The sequence below is a fragment of the Myxine glutinosa genome, chromosome 4 (genome assembly GCF_964187855.1).
Source record: "Myxine glutinosa chromosome 4, kmMyxGlut1.1, whole genome shotgun sequence".
Classification (NCBI taxonomy): domain Eukaryota; kingdom Metazoa; phylum Chordata; class Myxini; order Myxiniformes; family Myxinidae; genus Myxine; species Myxine glutinosa.
The window spans coordinates 102,648,971-102,657,973 of NC_136264.1; the positions used below are offsets into that span (position 1 = coordinate 102,648,971).

Sequence of the window (9,003 nt, forward strand, 5' to 3'; positions counted from 1 at the left end):
GAACTCCGTGAGCAGGCGAGCAAACTCGTTCGCCGCCGGGACGGCGCATGCCAGCTCGGTCGGCGCGGAGCTGCTCAATGTGCATACCAGGGAGCTGAAGGTTTCGGCGTTGATTAAACGACGCCGTTGGACGTCCACCAGCAGTCCGTGTGCGCAGAGGAAGTCGGCGCCTAGCAGAGCCATGGGCATGTTTGCGGTTACAAACGTCCAAGCAAAGCATTGGCCGCCGAAGCAGAGGGTGACGTTGCGCGGGCCGAAGGTGCGGATGGTCGATCCGTTGGCCGCCTGTCGAGGCGGCGGGCGGCCGCCTTCTGTCCGAACCTGGCATGATAGTAACACCACGCTTGGTCAAGTGGAGGCCCCGGTCGTCGTGCTGGAGGTGGTCGGCTCGGTGTAGCGGCCGCCAATTGCATCGGCAGTTCGGTCGCCGACCGTGCCGGGTGCTCGGGCGCCATGGGTGTTGCGTCGGACGGCGGTGGGTCCCATGTCGCCGCTGCGATGCGCTGTCCTGCGGCGGAGATCTTGTCGGCTTCTCTGGCAAGGGCCCGGGGATCTGTGATCGTCGTGCTTGCCAGGGCGAGGCGTACCGGGTTAGGCAACTGACGGAGGAACAGCTCCCGGAACAGGAATGCCGGAGAGTGCTCGCCGAGCAGTGAAAGCATGTAGTCCATTCGCTCGGAAGGGCGCGTGTCGCCGAGCTCGGGCAGGTCAAGCAGGCGCCGTGCGCGTTCTGCCGATGGGAGGGCGAAAGCGTCGAGGAGAAGCTTCTTAATCGCGCCGTAAGTGTCAGCGGCTGGCGGGCTCTCGAGGAGGCTCAGGGCGCGGGCCGCGGTGGCCGAACCGAGCGCTGCTACCACATGGTGGAAGCGGGTGTCGTCGGCCGTGATGCCTCGCAGGGCGAACAGGGAATCCGCCTGTGCGAACCAAACCGCCGCGTGAGCCTCCCAGAAGGTAGGCAGTTTAAGGGCGACTGCCGTGTCCATGTCGGTAGGTCACCAATGAAGGAGCTGGGGCTCCCACGTCGATCGGAAGAATGGACGCGACAAAAAGCTGGAATTCATCCGAGTTGCTTTAATCAAACCAAACACTCAGGCACTCTCAAAAGCCCGTTTATCGGGCAGCAATATATATACATATTATCCCGGAGCGTTTGCCCAGGAAAGGCGAGAGGGGGCGTGGCCCAGCGTCCTGGCTGCGGCCTGGCAAGTTGAGGGCGAGCCTGCCCGGGCGTCCTGGACGAGCCCGGCATGGTGATCGCTCCGCGTCCTTGATAGGTGCAAGGCGATTGTGAAAACCCAGCGGTAGCCGCTACAAGCTCCTATATATAATTTCTGCAAAAGTATAAGAAGCTCCAATATAATTTCAGGGACTTCCTGCAGTTTCAGTTTTCTTTCCTACTTTTCTTTTTTATCAACATAGAGTAACCAATCACAAATGGAGATAATTATATAATGCTGAAATTAGAGAAGTTCATGCAGTTTGTAAGAAGTTGATGATCATGTACTGATATTATAACATTATACTCGGATTGCTAATTTGTACAATCTCATTATGTGGCTACACTACAAGAGTAATCAAGTACTGTGGTCACCAGTGAAATGTTTGTGGAAGCTTGAAGCAACGATTGATGAAGTGTAAATGCGGCAGTGATGTTGGGATTGTTTTGTGACGGCAACACTGTTGTCGAATCTCTAAACCAACATCATCCCTGTCTTGTTTAGGACCTTTTTTAGACTGAAGTTTGTCATCCCCACATTGCCTTTTTAATTTAGCATAAATTGTTTATTAACTTGTGGAGAATAATCATGAGTGGGAAGATTTATTAGAGAGGACGAACCCACAAACCACTGCACAACTTCCCGATTCACTCATCAGAGTTTTCAAATTTAAATATCTCTCCAATTGTAAAAGCAAATCTTGAAGTTTTTCCTTTTGTTACGGATTTATGTGAATTACTATTCAGGTCTTTGCTTATTAATGTGTAGCCGATTAAAGGTTGTTGTGATTAAAGGGTCAGGAGCCCTTCTGGGGAAAAGGAGACCGGAAACGGAAGAAGAAAAGACACGAGGTCCTGGAGAAGCGGCGATTCTCTTCTTCTTCCTCGCCCAGCGCCGAGAAGAGCGGTATCGATATTGAGCAGCGTGGGGAATGCTGCGTTTACAAGCCCGTCTGGCGAGAGGAGTTACCGGGACGTGTGATTATCCATTTACACGTCAAGTCGCCGTGGGTTCGTGCACGGAACCAAGCGTCCGGCACAGTTCGCTTCACCGTCTACAAGGACGCGTACGGGTCGCACCTTGGGCCTCGCGCGCGTTGCAAGCCACGCTTGGTTTTGCCCCGTTGCTTGGCAAGGAGTTGTGCGCTGCAGCTGCTGTCCCCGGTACGAGACGTGCACGTTTGGAGCACGTCCGCCCGGGGTTCGTTCAACCGCCCATGTGCGGAGAAGAGAGACATTGTGAGGGACAGTGACCGTGACCCAAGTGGTCGTGAGTGGGGACAGGGGGGGACACATATGTAAGATGGCCATCTTCGTAATATTGATTGTGGATTGTTGATGGTTGTTGATTGCTCGGGGAATATATTATTGATTACTCCGGATCCTTGGTGTGGGGTTTCTTATTGACTGGAATTCATATTGATTGCGTTACGAAAGCGTATAAATCATAGATCTTTCTGGCGGAGTTCCTCTCACGGTCCGGGGGTCACCGAGACCAGGTAGTCACCGGGAGGACCACGTAACACTTTATGATCTTTTCTTTGTTTTCCAGGTCCCCCCAAAGGGGGTGCACCGTTCCCGGAGGTACTGCAATACCGGGTCGATACGTGGAGCGGACGGAGCAAGCCCCTAATCCAACTCCCGATACCAAAAATCCATTTAATAGACTAGTCCCGCATTGCGGAACATATCAGCTATTAAACTGATAAGAACAGATTTATTAAAAAATTAAAAAATCAAAACACAACGTTTAAAAAATTTTTAATTTCCCCCACAAAAGGGGTAAACAAATAAAAAAGAGAAAGGGACCCCGGAAATTTCCAGAAGATCATCCAGGGTCCAATAAGGGGCACAAAGCCAGAATATGTATGTTTAAATAATCAATAAAAATTTCCCCCACAAATGGGGGAATCAAATATAAAATAAAAGGAGAAAGGAACCCCGGAAACTTCCGAAACATCATCCAGGGTCCAATAAAAGGCCCCAAGCCAGGTTTAAAAATCGCAGGACCAATCTATTTATAGACACTCGCTCCTCGACATTTTGGCCACACAGTAAACAAAAAAAAAGGACTCATGTGATTAAAAACGACACAATTAAAACAAACATCAACAAATACAAGACAAGACAAGACAATCAGGCTCCCTCGGCATACTGACGGTGGCCCGACATATGTTCAATGTATATATCTCGCGATCCCTTAATTGCGTCAATACAACACAATCTTCTCATCAGTCTGCGGTAAGGTCGTGAAATCCCCAAACGATTCAGGGCAGACTCATTGCCTGCGAACCACGACCCCAACGCCCCAACCACAAACCCGCACACCTGGACGTCCTTGCCCTCCGCTGCCAATGCTCGGCGCAACGCTGAATATTTTTCTTGTTTGGCCGTTGCACAGGCAGTGAGGGCATCAGGGCCATTGTCAAAGGGGACAGCCACATCCACAATGGTGATCTTGTTTCCCTCCACCACAGTGATATCAGGTCTTTCACGTGGGGAGGGATCACCAGGGACGTGTTGGTCAACAAAGACTTCCCCATGACAAATGGCCTTGAGCAGGCGGTTCTGGATCATATTGTACCGGCGACGGATGGGCATCATGCTCGGGAGACAGTGCTCCACGATGTGTGCCAGAGTCTCTCGAGGATAATCACACCGCCGGCACTTGATTGGGCAGGAGGGGTTCCACCGGTGTATGGCAGCATTCGGAGGCAGACAGTTGAGCCTCGCCCTGTGAATAAAACGCCAGTCGCAAAAACGCATGAAAGATCCCCCCCGAATCCATGAGGAGCCGTTGGCGAACCTGTCTCCCTTCAAGCAAGCGGCCACCTTCCCTTGGTCTGGCATAGCGAGCAACTGCTGGGCAAACTTCTCTCTGGTCCAGCTCCTCAGTGAAGCGCAGATTTCACCCGCGCCACACTCCTGGGATTGGGCCAGAGAGACCATTGGCTCGCCTGAAAGGGCGCGGCGGATAGTTATTTTCAATCTTCTCGCAGCAGCCCTCGCCCTTGACCAGAGAGTGGAAATTTGGCCGCTATTCCCAGAATTCGCCAACGGCCCCTCCATAGAGCCAGACAAGAACTTGTCTATGTCTGACTCCTCAGGATCATGGTGGATCGTTCGGCGAACGACCGACAAGAGTTGCTGAGAGGCAATGCTGCGCAAAGAAGGGTCTTTTGAGGCCAGAATCCGCACCGTCTGAACGATGGTTTGGATATCTGCCTCAGACCCGGGGTGCTGCAACCCCAACCCGCCAACATCTCGGCCCGCGAATATATAATTATTTGTTGCGCGGACAGGTAGTTGGCAGATTTCTTTGGCAGCAGCGACAATCACAGCAACCAACTTGTGGACGTATTTCTTCGGGACATCCCCCGCGCGTAATGCGAATGACAAACAGGGTTGAATAAATGTTTGGATGGCATCCAACTTCTGCCAAGGTGCCAGCAATGACTGTTTAATTTTGAGGACATCCGCCGTCATATTAAAAATCAACGAGCAGATGTCCTCGTCATCGCGATATACACCGATGGGGGTTCCGAGATAACGATAATGTTCCTCGCTACTCAATGCAGGCATGGGCCTGCCCTGAATCGAAAATTCTGTATCGCCGACCCATATTCCCTGTCGACAACTCAGCGACAGGGATGCGCACTTTGCCTGCTTGAACTGCAGACTCAGCATGTCAGCCATGGCGGAGGCCACGTCAAGGAGGGCCGCGAGGCCCTCCTTGGTCCGGCTTAGAATGACCAAGTCATCGGCGTAAGCCAAGATGTTAACAGGCTCGCCATGGACTTTAACTCCGTGGCCTCCCGCTGCTGCTGAGACCTGCACAGCGCGCACAATCAGCTCAATAGTCAGATTGAACAGGATCGGCGATATGGGGCAACCTTGTTTCACCCCAGACTGAATCGGGACCGCGGTCGTCGGGCCCTCGTCAGTATTAATATTCGTAGATGCGCCGGTATAGACATCCCGGAGCAGCTGGATCAGCTCTGCCGAAGCGCCCATCGTACCCAGCGCGGCAAATATTGCTCCATGAGGCACACTCCCGAATGCATTACGAAGGTCCAACCAGGCAACAAACACATTCTTTTGGTTGCGCCTGGTGTCCTTCATGACCGTGTTAAGCAAAAAGGAGTGCTCAAAGCAGCCCTTGCTGGGACGCGAGCACTTCTGGGCCTCACTCAGCATACCATGCCGGAGGGCCCAATCACGAAGCCGATCTGCCAGGATCGCCATGAGCAGCTTATACAAGCAACTCTGTAGGGCTATTGGTCTAAAGTTCTCCGGGTCCTTGGTGTCCCCTTTCTTATGGATCAGGACCGTAGTGGCGCTTTTCCAGGAAGAGGGAATACAGAGCGCGCGTAGACATCTATCAAATATCTCTCCTGTCACACGACACGCTCCGTCCATCCTCTTTAAGTGTTGGTACTCCACACGGTCCAGGCCGGGGGCGGATTTACTCATGCGCCCCAGCCTGTCAGAAATTTCTTTCTGGCAGAGGGGCGCCGTCAACCCCCTCCCCTCTACCCGAGCCTCATCAGTATGGGGAACATATTTATTAAATTCCAGAGAGATGGCCTCTGGGTCAACAACCCTGGCGGAAAACACCTCGGAAAAGAAAGCCTCGGCCTTAGCCCTTCCGCCAGCATAGTGGTCTGCCGGTTTCCCGAGGACCACCCGAAACGCACGTTTTCGGCTCCGCCTGTACAGCTTCTGCAGGCGGCTAGCCTCCTGGGGGTCATATCTCGGCCCGGCGATACCAGCCCCATTGGGCTGGTCAGACCTGGGCCAAGCAGGACGTGTGGGAGCGCCCGCGTTACGCCCGCCGCGCGAAGGTCGACAACGGTCGACCAAAGCTCTGGTGAACTCGTCGCAGGCGCTTTCAAAATCATCCCACCCATCCGCCCTACGGAGGCACTCCACCCACACTTCAGGGAAGGAGGAGCTGGCCGCTGCATCACCCGGGGGGAGAGCCGGTCGAGGGGTCGGGGCCGCGTCTCGGCGAGGCGGGGGAGGTTCAGGCCTAAAGGCAGGAAGGGCGGGCGGGGCTACATTTGCAGCTCCGCTCGCCAATTCAAAATCCCCCACCTCGCCACCACGCGCCTCTCCCCCTCTCCCGTCGCACAACCCCCCCGGGACCTCCACACGGTCCTGGACCTCCGGTGAGTGGACCCACTCTGGACCCACTCTAGCTCGGTGAGGCGGGGGAGGTTCGGGCCTAAAGGCAAGAGGGGCGAGTGGGGCTACGTTTGCAGCTCCGCTCGCCAATTCAAAATCCCTCGCCTCGCCACCACGCGCCTCTCCCCCTCCCCCATCACACAACCCCCCGGGGACCTCGGCCACAGCCTCCCGCAAGAAGCCATCACAGGCTTCCTCGAAACTCCGTCCCTCGGGGGCCTCGAGAATGGCTGACACCCAGTGTACCCACCGCCGGGATGCCCCCTCTTCCGATTCAACACTTTCTATAGGCTGGGGGGCCTCCACTAGAGGAGGACCCCCACCCTCCGGAAGCACCGGAGACTCGGCACAGTCGGCTCTAAATCGGACCGACAGGGGGACATCAACTGGGGACTCGGATACCCGACTGGACTCGAGCACAAGCCCGGTCCAGTCGTGCCCTCCAGAGGTACGACCCACACACGCGGGTCGAAATTCCAGGGCCGGTCGCCTCCCGTTACCGCCAATCGTTTGAGAAACGCGGACACACGGCCAGGCAGCGTCGTCTTCCGAGCCATAGCTCTCGGACGCCGCGGCCGGGCCGGGGAGAGGGACCGCCGCCGTTCTAACCCGAGAACGCCCAACGCCGGAACCTACGTCCCGACGCGCGCGTTCCGGTCCGACGGCGGCGGTCCCCATTCTCTTTCGGGTTAATAGGCGATCGACTAAGGAACCCGCGACACCGGCAACGGCAGGGCGTACCTTTTTATCCTCTCTCCGATGAGTTTGGAAATGGTTCGCCACCTTCCGCGCCGTGTCGTACTCCAGGTCGCACCTCGAGCACTTGAATGCTGTAACATACACGGTCCCGACATGGATCCGCTCCTGATGTCTCTGTAGGGTCTGATATGTATAAAACGTTTCCTGGCACAACGCGCAGGGCCATCTGTCGGGAAGCGGATAAGCAAATACCTGCGTCTGGGGGCCGGCGAAGGCCAAAGCCTCGACGTCGACCATCCGATGCAGCCGAGCGATGTGCCGGCGCCACCCCGCGGCCGTGGAAAGAAGCTTACCACAATGCTCGCAGGGGAACCCCCCCGCACCGCCGGCTGCACCTCCGCCTCCACGATCGGGCCTCAATCCGTCGCACTCCATTGGAGAAACCGTGTAAGGTCGGGAGTCCTCGAAACCTATAAAAACAGTGAAGACACATATAAACACACTTATAAAACCTATTAAACTGATAAGAACAGAGTTATTAACATCAATCTTAGCCAAAAGGCCGAGAAGCGACCCCCTAATGTGTAGCCGATTAAAGGTTGTTGTGATTAAAGGGTCAGGAGCCCTTCTGGGGAAAAGGAGACCGGAAACGGAAGAAGAAAAGACACGAGGTCCTGGAGAAGCGGCGATTCTCTTCTTCTTCCTCGCCCAGCGCCGAGAAGAGCGGTATCGATATTGAGCAGCGTGGGGAATGCTGCGTTTACAAGCCCGTCTGGCGAGAGGAGTTACCGGGACGTGTGATTACCCATTTACACGTCAAGTCGCCGTGGGTTCGTGCACGGAACCAAGCGTCCGGCACAGTTCGCTTCACCGTCTACAAGGACGCGTACGGGTCGCACCTTGGGCCTCGCGCGCGTTGCAAGCCGCGCTTGGTTTTGCCCCGTTGCTTGGCAAGGAGGTGTGCGCTGCAGCAGCTGTCCCCGGTACGAGACGTGCACGTTTGGAGCACGTCCGCCCGGGGTTCGTTCAACCGCCCGTGTGCGGAGAAGAGAGACATTGTGAGGGACAGTGACCGTGACCCAAGTGGTCGTGAGTGGGGACAGTGGGGGACACATATGTAAGATGGCCATCTTCGTAATATTGATTGTGGATTGTTGATGGTTGTTGATTGCTCGGGGAATATATTATTGATTACTCCGGATCCTTGGTGTGGGGTTTCTTATTGACTGGAATTCATATTGATTGCGTTACGAAAGCGTATAAATCATAGATCTTTCTGGCGGAGTTCCTCTCACGGTCCGGGGGTCACCGACACCAGGTAGTCACCGGGAGGACCACGTAACACTTTATGATCTTTTCTTTGTTTTCCGGGTCCCCCCAAAGGGGGTGCACCGTTCCCGGAGGTACTGCAATACCGGGTCGATACGTGGAGCGGACGGAGCAAGCCCCTAATCCAACTCCCGATACCAAAAATCCATTTAATAGACTAGTCCCGCATTGCGGAACATATCAGCTATTAAACTGATAAGAACAGATACTACGACGATTTTTTATTAAAATGAAAACCAGCAAACAAGTGTCAACCATCAAAGCAAGTCACAATTGCTCAATTGAAGATCCTCCACAACAATTACAACATATTCCGTAAATCCACATAAAGAAACATCTCTCTCTTAAACAAGGCAAGAACATAATTCATAGAAAAATGATGCATCCCATAACATGCTGAGACCCTCGCCTTCCACAAGGCCATTTTCAAACAATTCAATATTCTCCAGAACACGATTTGTTTCGGTTTACATTGATTGCCAAACGGACCGTACAAAATCATTTCCCAACTTAAAGTAAACTTAACCTTTAACTTGCACAAAAACTTACACAAAACCTCATTCCAAACTAAG

The 9,003-nt window shown here is 54.0% G+C and overlaps 1 non-coding gene and 1 pseudogene across 1 annotated transcript; both read right to left on the reverse strand.

Moving 5' to 3' along the window:
- Positions 1 to 2,778: 2,778 nt before the first annotated feature.
- On the reverse strand, positions 2,779 to 2,957 carry LOC144891900 (U2 spliceosomal RNA; annotated as a pseudogene).
- Positions 2,958 to 8,483: 5,526 nt separating this feature from the next.
- On the reverse strand, positions 8,484 to 8,672 carry LOC137419662 (U2 spliceosomal RNA). Its single transcript, XR_010982970.2, has one exon. It is a non-coding gene; the product is annotated as a U2 spliceosomal RNA (small nuclear RNA).
- Positions 8,673 to 9,003: the final 331 nt, after the last annotated feature.